Below are 17,790 nucleotides of genomic sequence, written 5' to 3'. Positions count from 1 at the left end.
AAGAGAATGGTTTCTACAGTGTTCAGTTCTTTAGCAATCCTCAAAAAAAAAAAAAAACCCATAAAATGTGACCTATACTTCCTTAGCCAAAACTAAATATAAAATCTGCCACCCTGAGCTGACTAGTCCTTATGTCTTGGGAAGAAATGGCCCAATTCCTCACAATTCCATCTGGATCTTTCTATTCAGCTGAGATTAATGGATCCGGCTGATGAGTCACCCTGTCAGTTTCTGGTTAGTTAGCAGTGAAGTTAAAAAAAAAAAAATTTTTTTAATTAAAAAAAAAAAACCCTTCTACCTCTCCTTGTGGCAATTAAGTTCCTTAGCTGAAGAAAACATTCTAAGAGGAAGATATAAAGTTATGAAAAATAGAATATGTGCCTTTTTCTGAATAATAATATAGATATTTTATGAGGCATGGCTACAAAATGGCCACATTTGGATGGGTTCAGATAGAACAGGGTGCTTACAAATTAGATTTGATGTTTATTATTGCAGTTGAATAAAATATTATGACCTTTCCTTTCCATACTTGGCTGCCCAATGTATCACATATGTGATTGATGTGTGTGAGTGTATATTTGGGTCTGTGACTACCAACTCTGCCTAGCTTCTTTTCTTGGAACAGGTTAGGTGACAATAATAAAAGGGTTACTCTTGGATTGTAAGAACTTAGAGTCCTTAAAATATAGGAATCCTAAATGTTGGCCCTGCTTTCTTCCTCTTTGTTTGTTTATTTGTTTGTTTTTAAAATTCTACAAAATGAAAGAAGAGTGGGGCCAAGACATTTCTGAGTGTCTGTGATTCACAGGAATAGCTCTTTTATGTTGGCCATAATAATGTCATTCCATATGATGGACCAGAGAGAAAGGAAGAAAAGGCAGGACCAGAAGAGCCACAGACAACATTTCATGATACGTGTAATGGTGAGTCCACATGATGGCCTACAAATAAGGATATCTGGGAAGAAAAGATCACGATGAATCATTGAGACAAACTGGGGGCGAATCTACCACAGATAAAAGAATGTTATATCTTTTAAAGAATCAGATACCTGGAAATGATATCGCAGGGTACAGCCCATGAGAATGCATCGTACAAAATAATGGAAGCCCAGTGTGTTATTCTGCAGCACTTTCAAGAACATTCAAGGCTGAATGGCTTAGCAATTTTAATTAATGTCATCTGTATTAGGCTAAGATGTTCAGAGTCAGTTTTTGGAAAGTTGAATGGTTAAAAAAATAATAACTTGCATTTCCCAAAAAGGAGCACAGAGAATGAGCCTGAGGTACTGACTCCAGAAGAATGGTTAAACTCATAAATCTTTGGATATGACTCTGGAAAGGCTATTTCCAATAAAAGAGACATCTTCCCTGAATCGGCTCCAGGAAAGCTAGAGGGGCACTGACGTGGAAAGAAAGAGACAGACAACTGTTCTCTACAGCCCTGGAAATGGAGAAAAGCCTTGGGTTTAATAATTTAAAGGGTCTTCCCTAGTGATAAGGAGTACAGTGGATGACCATGAAAAAAGATCATGTTGTTTATATAAGCCTCATATTAGGAAAGTGTAATAGTATAGATATTAGTGGAGGATACTAAAAATCAATATTTGCATATTCAATCAGATTTGAATGACCCACTTGGTCATGATGTATTATTCATTTTATATATTGTTGGGTTTAGTATGCTAATATATTATTTGGAATATTTGTACCTATGCTACAAAGAATATTGGTCTTCAGTTTTATTTTCTGTAATATCTTTGTCTGGTTTTTGTATCAGGGTAATACTGGCCTGAAAATATGAGTTGAGAAATATTCTCTTTTCTTTGATTTTTTTTTTTTTGGAGGTTTTGTAGAATTAGCAGTATTTCTTCCTTAAATGTTCAGTAGAATTCACCAATGAATCCACATAGGCATAGAATTTTCTGTGTGGGATGATTTTTTTTTACTAGAAATGACACTACTATGGTTAATATAGAACCACTGCATTTCTTTCTTAACTGGACTTTTTAGTTTGAGTCATTTAAGGAATTTCTCCATTTCTTCTAAGTTGTAGAGATTGTTGGCATAAAGTCGTTCAAGATACTATCTTCTTAACATTCTGATATGTGTAGAATCCATGCCAATGTTATCTCTCTTGATTCCAATATTTACAAGTTTGTCTTATTTTATTTTTATAATTAGTCTGATTAAAGACTTGTCATTTTTTTTATCTTTCCAAAGATCAAAAAAGATCATGTGGTTTTCATGTCTTTCTCTATTTTTTTCTGTCTTCTAGTTTACTGATTTCTACTGATATTTATTCTTTCCTTTTACTTACTCTATATCTAATTTGCTTATTTTATAGTTTCTTAAGGGTGAAGCTGAGATAATTTTCTTGACACATTTCTTGTTTTCCAATATAGGCATAATACTATAAATTTTCCTCTAATTATTGCTTTAGCTTTATCCTATAAATTTTGATATTTTGTGTTTTTATTTCCATTTATGCCAAAATGTTTTCTAATTTCTCTTTTGCTTCTTCTTTGACATGAGTTATCTAGAAGCATGGTATTCAGTTTCCAAATATTTGGAGACTTTCCAGAGATCTTTCAGTTTTGGATTTCTAATTTATTCCCTTGTGATCAGAGACCATATTTTGTATGATTTATCTTTTTCAATTAATGAGACCAAAATATGTTTTTTTCTTGGTAAATGTTCTATGTATACTTGAAAAGAATGTGCACTCTGGTGTTGTTAGGTGGCATGTTCTATAAATATCAATAAACTCAGATTAATTATTGTGATAGTTAACATTATGCATCAACTTGACCAGGCTAATGTCCAGATAGCTTATAAAACATTATTTCTGGGTGTGTCTGTGAGGGTGTTTATGGAAGAAGTTAGTATTTAAATCAGTAGACTGAGTAAAAAAGATTGTACTTACTAATGCAGGTGAACATTATCCAATCCATTAAGGGCCTGAATAGAACAAAAATGTGAAGAAGTATGACTATGCTCTCTGCTTGAGCCAAGAAATCCACCTTCTCCTGCCCTTGGACATGAGTGTTTCTTATTCTTGGGTCTTTGGACTCAGACTGAGATTTACACCATTAGCTTCCTTTGATTCTCAGGACTTCAGGTTTGAATGGATCTATACCACCAGCTTTCCTGGACCTCCAACTTGAAGATGATAGATCATGGGACTCTTCAGCCTCCATAATCATGTAGCCATCTCTTGTAATCAATCTCTCTCTCTCTCTCTCGTTTTGAAAGAGGGGACAATCATTTAGAGAACTTTAATATCAACATGCTAGAGATGGAGAGGCATCTGCATGAAAAACATTCTCTCATTCAAAAGAAGAAGAAGCAAACAAAGACAGTATACTTACTTTCGACTTACAGGTTCAAAGCGTACACTACACTGCGGAGTTAAAAATAACAGCCGGACAAACCTCCAACCACTAATGACACATCTGGACCTTCTAGGTGGCAAAGAAGGTCAAGTTCTGGATCTTCCCTTGGGGTCTCCATTTCTCTAGAGAATCCTGACTAACACAATTGTGTAATTCAATAAAAATAATAATTTTATTTTTACCTGTGTTTAGCCACTACTGAAGTAAGAATATTAGAACATCAGAAAGTAATTGTCTATTTCTTTTCAGTTCTATCAAGTTTGCACATGTATTTTTAAGCTCCATTATTTAGAACAGAAATGTTTAAGATCGTTATGACCTCTTGATGAGTTTACCCTTTTATCATTATGAAATAACCTTCTGTTTTCTTAATAATAATAATAATAATAATAATAATATACATATACATATACATATACATATACATTTATTTTACTTTGCAATCAACTTCATATGATAATAATATAGCTACTACAGCTTTATTTTGATTGATGTTAGAATGATATAACTTTTTCTATCCTTTTATATTTAACTTATTTATGTCATTATATTTAAAGTTCATTTCTTTGGGTTTGGCTTTTTTTTTTATTTGAACTGATAATCTCTGCCTTTTAATTGAGATTTTTAAACAATTCACCTTCAATATGATTTTGAAATAGATTTAAGTCCAATGCCTTCAAAATCATTGTTTCATACATTTATCTGCCTTTTGAATATTTGGAAGATAGTCTTATTACTTTTACTCCATCTTGACCAGACACAGAAGTTCTTATATTGGAATTTAATTACCTGTTTACATTTCTATCTCATACTCTATATCATTAATGAAGTAAGAGTAGAAAATACATTATTCCTCTCTCTTGCACTTTTGACATTATTGGTACTTCATAACTGGAATCTAAAGTGTTTGGCTATATTTGTATAGCAGATAATGGAATGAATACATTCATTCATTCATTCTTTACCTAGAAGTATCAGTTGCAAATGAGTGCTTTATCCTAAGATTAATTTCTCATTACAAGACCATAAACATCTTCTGGGCTTGAAGTTGTGCTTCTATTCTGTGGTCTCAGACTTTACTTTTAATATTAAAGTCGGGGCAAAGGAAGAGACTTGAATTGATTTGATGTCTTTTTGGAACAGATGATTTATCAAATATACCACAGGTATTTCAGTGGGAGTAATTGTAGATCAAGCATATGTTTCAACAGAGTATAAGAGAGAAAAGTAGCATCAGTTACTAGCCTGATCACTTCTCCTTGTATTATAAAATAAGATGCTTACTTTAAATGCTATTGATTCAATACTGGAGTGAAACAGGAAGGAATATTTGACCAGCACAGTCACTGCATAGGATTCTGAGATATTGGTCTTAGCAATTTGCAAATCCCAAATATGACAAAGTCTAGAACAAAATTCCAAATGTGGAAAAGAGCAACTGGACCTGTCTCAGTCAGTCAGGATTTTAAAAACAATAACACTAATTTTGAAACTAATTTTAAATGATTATAATGCAAGTGGTTCAAATTAATGATTATAATGCAAGTGGTTCAAATTAAGTTAAAATGTACTACTACTTTCTGAATTCAGTTATTAAAATGAATTGAACTGGATCGATATTTATGCTATAAACGTGCTTTTAAGTTTTTAATTAACAACTTTTTTCATGCTCATCATATTCTAATAAAAATATAAGATGATTGGGTTTATTTATTAAGCCACATATTAAACTTTGTTATAAATTTGGACTGGTACTAACTAGAAATTTTAAGGGAGAAAAAGAAGGAGGCACATCTCATGTTTTGAAGATGCTATAGAAAATGCTTTTGCAAAAGAAAAAAAAATGTGACTTTCTCCCCTTAAAAAGTTTGAGAATTTGAGTGAAAGATGAAAAATGATTCTATCTCCAAACACGGAAACCACAGGCAGAACAGAATCATTTTTTTCATCTTAGGAGCTGTAGAGAGAAACAATGAGTACTTAGAAGCAAATAATTCTATTCTGGTGGTTCAGTAAAAGCCACTTAAGGGAAACATTTTTTCATAGATATATAGATGATAGATAGATGTATAATATATACTCAAAATATTACAAATTGGCCAACATATAGTTAAGTTGCTATTATTCAATATGTGTGAAAGGCAAAATTATAATTGGACATCTTTTATCATAAATGATAAAATTTATCATTTATGATAAATTAATGTTATTGTTTTTAAAATCCTGACTGACTGAGACAGGTCCAGTTGCTCTTTCCCACATTTGGAATTTTGTTCTGGACTTTTTCATATTTGGGTTCTGTAGAATATAAATCATTTGCATACTTATATATTCTGTTACATCAACTTGGTGAGCTATTGCCATTGCTGCTCTAGCATGTAATTTATTAATAGCAATATTAAGCAATAGTCCCTTGATTTCCATAACTGTAGTTTCCCAGGACAGTGTGACACCATGAATAAGCTAGAATAACATTTGTTGTCATTCATAGTTATCAGTTCGGAAGTTGCTCCAAAAATAGAACTATTGGTAATAATTACCATATCTGATTTTGTGATCAAGGTGTTCAATTTTAAGGAATTCTTGCCCTATTATGAACCACCATCTGTTGTTTTCCTACCAACAACACTGACGCTTATTTAACCAGGTTTTTAGGGGACTCTTCCCACAGACTTGAAATTACTCAAAGGCACACTTAATAATTTACTTGGAGTTGAGTTCCACAGTAAGGCACATTCTCCCATCCGGTCACCGGCTGGTAGTATAGCTTATAGGCACCAGAACTCCCCGTCCCAGAGTTTCCTCCCCTGAGGGATGTTTCTCTTTATAATCATTTAAAGTTAGTTTCAAAATTAGTGTTATTGTTTTCCTCCCCTGAGGGATGGTTTTGCTTTCTTAATAATTTACTTGGAGTTGAGTTCCACAGTAAGGCACATTCTCCCATCCGGTCACCGGCTGGCAGTATAGCTTATAGGCATCAGAACTCCCCGTCCCAGAGTTTCCTCCCCTGAGGGATGTTTCTCTTTATAATCATTTAAAGTTAGTTTCAAAATTAGTATTATGGTTTTCCTCCCCTGAGGGATGGTTTTGCTTCAAGCTCATCATACTGTTCCCTCCAGTTTAAAGGCCTTGACCTCCCACCATGGGATAGTAGCAGTTCGCTGAGAAGAGAAGTGACATTCAGAGAGCAACTCTTGAACAAGGAAGACCCTGTGGAACTGTTGCAGGAAGGGAGGTTTACAAATGTCAAAGATGACAATTCCCTACGACATAAAATAAAGGTAAATAGAGAGCAAAACCTTGGCTTTCTACACTAAAAGTTTTATTGTGTTCTGCCCTTGTTATCACAAGTCTAATTTTCACTGGAATCCCGCTGGGAATGCGGCTCGCACTACTTTTTGAGCTTGAGAATGATGAGGAAACAAAATCACTGTATTGCTTTTGGACTTAAACGCAAATCTATGAATATGGAATAGGCATTTCTGTACGTTCAGAAAGTATGTTTCTTTTCAACTTAAAACAATCTACAAGAAGACATATTTCTCTCCAAACATTAAGAAACAACTGAGCTAAGTTACAAAATACCTTCTCTTCCTAGGTTGCCAGAACATGAAATATTGCAGAGCTTCCAGGCCCTGAGCCAACCGTATTCAGGACTCAGGGAATAAAAGAAAACAGTCTGGTAAATTCTCAATGGAAACCGCTATAGGAGCCTAAAGAGGTGACGTGTCAGCCCCTCTGTGTCCCTCTATTCTAATTTCCTTCTGGACAAAACGCACACCAAGCTTAAGATGCCACCTCCAGCTTTCCCTTCACTCCACTGACTCAGGTCATCTTTGTCTATACACGTATTTCTTAAATATTGCCAAATCAAGTGGTCACGTTTATCAATTAAAAGATTAGATATTAGTCACATCATATAATCAAATTGACAAGGTCTGAAATCAACAAATGATTTCACAACAGCACTGGCTTACTAGTTGTGTTTTGTTCCAGACGCCTTTCATCGGTTGAAATAATCCCCCCCAAAGCCAGTATATTAAAATGAATAAATGAGAGGGTTCTGGCTGAAATGTTCATGGAGATTTGTGAGCCATCCCTCTGCTGCCAAGTGTTTCCCCTCTCCTGAATAATTGCTAAGACCTCTCAGCACCACGCTTCACCTGGCTCAATGTGCAACCCCCCGGCATAAGATCATCCAGCTCAGACATAGTCCACTTGTGACCCAAATCAATATTCATTCCTAAGATAAAGTATCTCTTAAAATGGAACAAGATGAAAGGAAAGAGTATTGGGCATTGAAAATGTGTTAAATAGAGTCTAAAGGAAGCCAGATGAAACCATCTCTGATCTTCTCAATGTTTCTCTAAGGATGATTAAATAAAATAGTAACACTCACTAATAGTCAGGAGAGTCTCATTCTTCATCAGTTCTCAAGGATACCTGCACGTGACTCTCCTATGAGCTTCCAAGGAGATGGAACTGCTCATATCAGTATGCCGGGGACCCCCAAAAGGACATTGTTTCTTTCCTGACTTACAGTTTCTGTCCTGGGTTTGAATGTCTGATGATGCCTCAAGCCCCTCTATCTATAATCATCTCTAACAATCCCCTGTATCAGGTGTATATGAAGCTCAAAGAAGCCCCCTGCTAGAATTAAAACAAATTTGTGTTTAATCCAGATCACAGACATATTCTGGTCTGCATTTCAAGATGAACTTAACTCAAATTATTTTAGCTTGAACAGCTCTGACCCACATTGTCCACATGTTGTCCCAATTGATACCTCTCCATGAATCACGAGGTTTCTTTATGACAGAAAACTTAGCCCTATCACCTACTTTCTACATCTCCAGAGATACCATTCCCTAGACAAGTGGCAACTTCTTTTCCAATGACTAATTTAGAGAGGCCCCAGATTAGATATTAGGTTGTAGGAATGCTGGTTACTATGTATCACTTCATGCCAATGTTTTCCAAAGTAACCCATTCAATTTATGTAAGAAAATATTCGAGGAACAAAAAAAAAAAAAAAAAGGAAATATGTTCTCAATAGAGTACATAACTTGCTATGAAAAGGATGAGTTTGAGTTTTCAAAGATGAAAAAGAAATGACCAGAGGCTATGCATGTATCAAAGTAGAGTATTCCAGAAATGTCTGCACCTTCGTCTCAGTATCGCTGTGAACCTAAAACGGCTCTAAAAAATAAAGTCTATTCAAACTAGTCCGAAAAATAAATACAAACATTTGAAATAAAATAAATTGAACAAATAACTCTTTCACTGTTTTCCCTGTCAACATCATTCTATTTTTAATTTTTTTTATTTTTTAAAATTATGATAAAATATATAGAACATAAAATTGACTATTTTAACCATTTTAAGTGTACATTTCTATGGCATTAAATATATTCACATTGCTGTGAAACCATAATCACTATTCATTTTCAGAACTTGTTCATCTTCCCCAAGTAAAACTCTGTACCCATTAAACACTAACTCCCCATTCCCCCTAACCCCATCCCCTGGAAACCACTATTCTACTTTCTGTCTTTATGAATTTGCCTACTTTCTGAGTCCCCATATAAAGACTCATACAATATTTGTCCTTTACAGAGATTTTTTTTTCTTAGCATATTGTCAAGGTTCATCCACGTTGCAGCATATGTCAGAATTTACTTTCTTCTTAATAAAAGGCTGAACAATATTCCATTGTGTGCATATATCACAATTTGTTTGTCATTCACTCATTAATGAAGGGTTGTGGTGCTGCATTCTGATTTTTTTAACCATATATAATTTTGAAGTCATCCGCAGTAAAGATGAAGAACCTTATACCTTGAACATTTCTTAAAAAAAAAAAAAAAAGAAAAAAAGGCAGACCAGATTCTGAGCCATAAAGCACACTTTAGAGAGACAGAGACAGAGACAGAGAGACAGAGGTGAAATTACTATATTTTGTCAGCATGAAAAGGCTTAGTCATTCATTCAAAAATCAAAGTGCAAGAGATATGACTTAGATTCTAGAAAGTTATTATGTGACTATTGTAAATTTAATGGAGCTTTATACAATGTCTATATTCTAATAATGAATGGTATTATGGCCACATTTTTACCTTCTTCCTCTCTAAATCTCTTCCTGTTTTTATTTCTGCACCTCACTGAGGATGCCTGCTCTCTCCTGCATACATTTACCAAACATCTCAGATCCTACCTCCTGCAGAAAACCTGACATAGATAAAATCATCACCTCGGTCTTCCCTTCTTCATTCTATAAACATGTGACAAACTGTTGTCCAGGTAAGGAGGGTTAAAAGCTATGACTTCTTTGACTTCCTTTTGCACTGAAGAACACAGATTTTTGCATATACTCATTCATTAACGAATTCATGTGTCTTAGTCTCTTTCGGTCTCTATAAAGTCTCATGTAGGACTGAGCACAGAATTAGTGCTCAATACATACTTATTAACTGTTAATGGTATGTTTGCTCAGCATATGCTCACATGCCACCTCTCCAGTAAACAGACAGCACACTCTGTTGTCAACTGTGTATAAAACCTGGTGGGTTAACTTATGTGAAGGTAACATAATAGTTTAGTTTCGAGGAACTAAGGTAGTATTCACTACCTTGCTAACTAAGCACAAACTCAGGCATCTGATACTAAAAACTACATCTTTAAATGTCTTGGTAAGAGTTTAAACAACAAGAAAGGACTCTCAAACCCGATGCCTTTTGTTATGGCCATCACAATCTTTATTGTCCAGCACCAACCACACCCAGCTAATGGTAAATAACTCAGCGTTTGTACTTCTTTTTTATAGCAAAGGCAGGGTACACCTTGGACCCAAACTCGAGGTATGATGGAATGAGATAAAACTATGAACATCAAACATTCCACTCACATTTGTCCACATGTACACCTCCTAGAGATGCCCCAGGTTTCTGGCTATTTCTCTCAGGCCCTTCTGCACAGAGTGAAGCAGGGGAGGTATGTGAGAGGAGAAGCCAGAACATCTGGGCAAAGTTCATGTCTGCCACACTCAAGCTGTTTGAATTTAATTTAGTTCTTATTCTCCTCCAGTCTGAGAATTTGTTCCCTCTTAAAAATAGATTCAGTAAACCTTTCTCGCCTTTTGAGAAGTTATGCAAGATTAAATGTGATAATGGATATAAACCTACATTATAACCTGTAAAGGGCTGTATACACAAAAGGGAAGTTGGTTCACATACTATCTATGGGGCAGAGACTCATAGCAAGGAAATAATAGGTATAAGATACTACAGATTTTAAATATTTTTTTTTCCATTCCACTAACATTTGATCTTATATTCTTGCCTGAACAGTCCCCTCCAAAAAAATTTCTAGATCGCTAGCGTGGTGAGAGGCATAGATAATGACAGGAAGCACATGGGAATCCTGAAGATTTGAAGTGTGGGTGCATCTTGATAGCAACCCGTGCACAGATTCAGCTAGGACACTGTGGGTAAGTGTAACTAGTAAGTATAGTAATGCAAAAACAGATGACATCTATTGAATATATACAAGTGCTCAGCACTGTAATGATGACAATAGCAAATATTTTTAGGCTTTAGCTTGTAGTAGGTACTGTTCTCATTTCGTATGCATTATCTCATTTAACTATCACAGCAATCCTAACAGCCAGTGACCATTACTACCTTATTTTACATACAAGGATACCGAAGCGCAGAGAAGCTGAGAAACTTGCCCAAGTTTCCGCTTGTGGCAGAGCCAGAATTCCAAACCAGAAACTTGGATTTCAGAAACTATGCTAAGCATTTTTAATCTTCCCAAGATAACAATAAGGCGAAACAGAAGCCTGAGTGAGTGAGGAATGGTTGAGTGAGAAACAAACGATGATAAAAATGTCTCTGTGAAATGGCAGCTGCTGAGTATTTCCAATCTCTCTTCTAAACCCTAAATGTATGTCGTTTCAGCCAAGAGAAAGAAATTCTTAGAAAAGCACTAGAATTTTCTAAGGAGAAGGGAAGATTGGTAGTGACATAGCAAATGGGTATGTCAAGGCTATCTAACACTAAATTTATTAGGAGAAACAGAAGGCCTTATTCGCTGGCAAACCTGGCAGGATAAGGTAAATGAGCTTAAGGAAAAAAAATAAAAAGTCATCTAAGTACAATTTTTGCAATAGAATGGCAACAACAGAACGATATATATGCCATGATTCAGAATCAATGAAATACAGAGATCAACATTTAAAAACGAACACAATAAATATTTTTAAAGAGCTAGGGTATGATATATTGGTGACGTTAAGCAACAATAAGCAGTTATCAAGAAGCAGCAAATAGATTTACTGGATATGAAAATATAAATATGTTAAAAAATCGCAAGGAATGAATAATTAACGGATACGATAGAGCCACAAATTAAACTAGTGAACGGGAAGATCAGATCCAGAAAATTAGTTAGAAGGCATTAGAAAGTCATTAAATAATGGAAAATGTAAAAGAGAAGTTGAAGTTAATAAACAGATGATAAAAAAACACAACTGTCATCAATCATTTATAGCAGTACTAGAAAGAAAACACCTAAATGAGGTAGAAATAGATAAAATGATAGCCCATCAGAATGTCCCAGAATTTAAATATATGAACAGCTAAGATTAAAGGTCCTTAGAATGTGCAAAATAGAATAGATTAGGAAAAACCCACACATATGTGCTTAGTTTAAGAAAACGTTTAAGAAATATTTAAGAAATTTAAGAAAATATTCTACATGCTTCCAAAGAGTGAAATTAATTTTTTTTAATTCAGATTGATACCATTTTTTTTTTCAATATCACCACTAGAGGCAAGATGGCAGAAGGCTAACATTTTCAAAGTGCAGAAAGAATTCCAACCTTATTTCTAGTATTTTTTTTTTGATTTTAGGGTGCAAATGATGCCCTGAAGAATAAAACCTTTCTTTGAAAACATCGAAAAAAGAAAAAACAAAATCCTAAACAATGCTCTACGAAATTTAGGAAAGAAGGGTAATTGAATACCTTACTAAAATGTATTATTGTCTAAAAAGGAAAAATATGATGAAAACTAGGAGGAGGTGATGGTGAAAAAAAGATAACTTTATTAACCATGTGGGGACATCTACTCACGTGTGTCCACACGGTTAATAAACCTTCCGAGCTAGTAAATTAGAATCTAATGCAACTGCCTCCACCCAGTGCTTCTTTACTCTACCCACTTAAAAGCAAAATCTGTTCAAAAGTGTTGCATGGAGGTGTGGGAGCAGAGAGGAGCACTCAGAGGTTCAATTATATACATGTTTTCTATCACTGCATAACCGATCGCCACAAACTAGAGGCTTAAAACAGCACATGTTCCTATTTCCCAGTTTCTGTAGGTCAGACATGTAGACACACTTAACTGGGTCCTCTGCTATAGATCTCAGGCAGCAGTCCAGGGTAACTGGGGCTGAAGTCTCAGCAGAGGCTTAACCAGGGGAAAAATACACCTCAAGTTATCAGCAGAATTCATCTCCTGAAATTGTATGACTGAGATTTCTATTTTCTTGTTGGCTGTCAGCAAGAGCTGATCTCTGTTTCTGAGAAGTCACCTGAAATTCTTTGTCAGGCTATTCACAACATGTCTGCTTCCTTCTTCAAGACCAGAAGGAGACTGTCTGTGAAAAAGAGTCGTATATAACGAAACAAAACCATGGGGAGACAGTCTATCCCTTTCTCATAATTTGTTGCTTAGATGCAAGTCACAGGTTCTGCTTACATTGAAAGGAAGAAAATTGTACAAGGACATGACTTATTGTAGATCATCTAAGGGTGTGTCTACCACAGGTACAGAGGGTTTTTCACCTTGAGGCTTACTCTCCCCCATGAGACTGCCAATGGGACTCACACTTTACCATAAGAGATAACTAACATTCAGGAAAAGATAAACGAGCATGCCAAATTTTGACACACCTACAGAGCACAATCGTTATACAAGAAACACTACAAACCAAACAGCATATGCTACATGAAGCAGAATTAATGGAACAGATGGTCTCCAAATATAAAATAAGTACAATAAATTTCTCAAAGATAGGAGAGAGTATACTAATAATATAAGCAGGAACAAGAAGTTATAAAAAGGGAAATATAAAGTTCACAGAATATAGTAGCTAAAATTTTTTAAATGTTAAAATAGGATGAGTTCAATGGAAGAGTGAATGAGCAAGCTGAAAGATCAAATTGAGGGACTCTCTGAGAAGACACCAAAAAAGCATAAAGAAATAGAAAAGGTAAGAGAAAAGCTGGGGAATACAGAGGCTCAATGTAGAAGTGCCAGTATCTGTAAGAGTTTCAGAAGAACAAAAGATAATAAACGGGAGAAAGAAAATATTTTTTTAAAGAGTGGAGATAAATTCCCTAAAATTAAAAACAAGATGAAAGACTTCAGACTGAAAAGGCCCATAGAGTGCCAGAGAGGCTAGGCAAGGAAACATCCCCACCTAAACATGCTAGAAACACCACACACGCAGTGACGTCATCCAGAAAGAATGCAGGTTGCCTATAACAATGCTGAATGAGATTGACATCAGATCCTAGAATTCTTTGTTTCGCAAAATTACCATTAGAAAAAGGGGCGGAAGACTTCAGACTGAAAAGGCCCATAGAGTGCCAGAGAGGCTAGGCAAGGAAACATCCCCACCTAAACATGCTAGAAACACCACACACGCAGTGACGTCATCCAGAAAGAATGCAGGTTGCCTATAACAATGCTGAATGAGATTGACATCAGATCCTAGAATTCTTTGTTTCGCAAAATTACCATTAGAGAAAGGGGCGGGGGGAATAGATACACATACACACATATATATACATACATGTATATATATATGTGTGTGTGTGTGTGTATATATATATATGTATACATTTTGTATGGCAAATCTTCTGAGGCCAAGATTTGCTATACAAAAAAAAAAAAAAAAAAACCACCTTAGAAAATACTTCTGGAGGAAGCATTCTTTTAAATAAGGAGAAAAATATACACAAGAAGAAGTTGCAACCCATATGAGAAGTAAGGATGATTAACTATTTTCAAATAGACTATGATTGCCTCTTAAAACAAAGGCAAAAGAGGAAAATAGTACTCTATGTTGTTCATTAAACATAGAATTAATGGAGATAAAGTGAAAAAGAAAAAACCAAATGGCTTTAAGAATGTTCTAAATTTTCAGACTTGTTAGGGGAAAGATATGGATAATAATATATTTAAGAAATCAATATGAATATAAACATGAGGATGCTTTATTTAAAGATAGTTAATATAAAAAGAAAAGTAGAATGTATAATTTCAAAACCAACAGAAGAAAACCTAAATGACCAATAAAAAGAAGAGAAGAAAAAAGTATGGAAAAAATATGAAAGGGAAAATGTTCAATAAGATAACAAAAACAAATTTTAATATAATTATGGTAATATAATTTTATTAAGCTCATCAAAAAAAAAATGACTCACACCAAAAGAGAAAAACTCCCAATAATATATCATCTGTAATATTTGAAAATAAGAATTGAAAATAAAAGATGAGAAAAAAAGATGTTTCATGCAAATATTAACCAAAAATATCTGGGGAAGCAATATTAGTCTCTAGCAAAATATAATTTGAGACCAAAAAAAAAAAAATCACAAGAAATCAAAGGGGATCATTATATTGGTTGAAAAGAGAAGCTGTACCAAAAAAATACCTGTCACCATAAACAGCTATCACTATGGCAACAAGTATGTAAAATTTACAAAGCCCAAATGAGCAAAAACTAAAAAGAGAAATCAGTAAAATATCAGTTGTTGAAGATTTTGTCACACTCTTCTCAAAAATGGATAGATCTAGAGGGAAAAATATGCAAAATCTGAATAATAAAATATATAAATCCAATCAATCTATGGGATAATTCAGTGCTCTACATCCAACAAACAATGGAATATATATTTTTTGAGTCCAGATACATTTAGAAAGTTAACTATGTGCTAAACAAAAAAGAAAACCAGAATAAATTATTTAGGTAAATAAGTAAATAAAGGAAGAAAGGAATGGAGAGAGGGAAGTAAGGAGGGAGATAAAGAGAGATAGAGAGGGGACAGAAGGAAAAAAGAAACAAAGAAGCAACATCATTAATACTAGATTCTATAACCAAAATGCAAAAAGTAAATAAATAACAAAAACGGCTTTTAAAATTCCATGTGTTTAGAAATAAAACATCATGCTAATAAATAATCCTATATTGATACAAAATATTATTAAAAAAAAGAAGTGAACAGTGAAAACTAAATGGACTTTTAGGACCCAATTTAAGTGCTAAATCTAATTACAGTTTTCAGAAAACTGTAAAAAACTCAAGAAATTGGAAAAAAGAAATAAAGTCAAATCAAAAAGAAGAAATGTAAGGACAAATTTCAAAAAACAGTACATTTAGACACACAAAAATTTTAAATATACTCCAAACTCATTTTTAGAAAATATTAATAATGCACAATTCTACTATAGTAACTCAAGAAAAAAGAGAGGGCGTAAATTTAAAAATAATGTATTAAAAAGAGCAACATCACTAAAGACACAAACAGATAAAAAGTAGATGTAAAAATTTAATAAAGTAGTTAAAAAAATAAACCCTAAGTTAAATAGTCATATACCAAAAAAAAATTTTCAGAATTAGGAAAACATGGAAACCTTTAACAGATAATAAACATTTAAAAAATGAAATAGTAGTTAAAGACCATCCTCCCTAAAACTTGCAATTCAACTAGTTCTATAGGTGAATTCTACCAAATTTCTATGAGTTAATACTTATTTTGTACAAGTTCCAAAAATTAGAGAAAGTCTCCAAATTAAGCTCCAAATACAAAGCAATTCTATTAAATTGTCTAGGTAAAATTTTTGAGGGACTTGTCAAACTAATTTTAAAAATGTTATGGAAAAATAAAGTCCCCTGAATAGCTATTTCAATTTCATAAAATGAAAATAAAAAGAAAACACTAACTCTACTAGATATTAAGACTTACTATAAGGCCATAATTATTAAAAACAATTTGATATTGACCCATAAGATAACAAATAGACCAATGGATTAAAATAGGAAGTTCAGAAATAGCATCTTTGAAAACCAGTAAAATTGAAAGAACATATGGTTTAGAGAAATTCACTTACAATAAGGAGAAAAATGATGTACCTCAATTTGCATCATATAGAAAGGTGAAGTTCAGATAAATTAAAAATCTAAATATGAGATGTTAAAAGTTCTTACCACACACACACAAAGTCAATTATGTGAGGTGATAGATGTATTAACTAATCTTATTGTGTAATCATTTTGCAGTATATATGTATAACAAATCATCACAATGTATACCTTAAAGTTATATAATGTTACAGGTCAATTATAACTCAAATAAAACTGGAAAAAAATAAAACTGGTTTTAATCTAAAAAAAATCTGAATGCGAGAAAATAGCCACAGGGATGTGAAGTACAGCATAGGGAATTTAGTCAATAATATTGTAATAACCATGTATAGTGCCAGCAGGGTACTAGACTAATCTGGAGGATCACTTCCTAAATTATATCAATGTCTAACTACCATGCTGTACACCTGAAATTAATATAAAATAATATCAAATGTCAACTTTAATTGAAAAATTAAAAAAATAACAAAAAATAATAATATATAAAACAACAAAAAATCTAAGTGTGGAGTGGAGAGAATCTAAGAAAGTAACAGAAAAAAATATTTCAGAATAATGGTGATAATTAGAAGTGGGGGGAAATGTATTTAACAAGATGTCAAAAGCTGACACAATATGGAGATATTAATGGATGTGGTTACACAAAAATTAAAAACTCCTTTTCATTGAAGGATACCATTGGCACAAATAGGACAGAGAAATATGAAAGCAGGGGGACGGCTGGTGCCATATTTAAAACCTTTAAGACAATATCTATAAAGTCAAGAAACCCCAATAGAAACGTGAGCAAAGGTATTAATAGATTATAGAAAAAGAGGGCAAAATGACTAACTGGTATAAAAAGAAGCTGGCAAACTCACTAGCCAGCAGAGAAATGCAAATGAAAATAATGAGATACTACTTTACCTCCATAAGAAAGGCCAAATAAAATTTTAGTGACTATCACATATTAGGAAAGGTGTGCCTACTTGTGTAAGGCAGGTGTCACCTAGTTTACCCCGAGCCTGTCCCAGAGGCCCACAATATCTTGAGGACCTCAGAACTTGTCCTCCTGGGAGTCCCCACTCTCCAGTGCTGTCCAGTGATGCCCCAGGGGTGAGTGGCTTTCTCTTTTCACGTTTTATTTCCTGAGAGGAGAGTAAATTCTGAATGTGGGGGGTTCTCTCTTCCTAAGGAGC

This window comes from Pteropus alecto, unplaced genomic scaffold, assembly GCF_000325575.1.
Source record: "Pteropus alecto unplaced genomic scaffold, ASM32557v1 scaffold61, whole genome shotgun sequence".
In the NCBI taxonomy this organism is placed as follows: domain Eukaryota; kingdom Metazoa; phylum Chordata; class Mammalia; order Chiroptera; family Pteropodidae; genus Pteropus; species Pteropus alecto.
The sequence above is the reverse complement of the archived record's forward strand: the minus strand, read 5'-3'. Positions refer to the sequence as shown.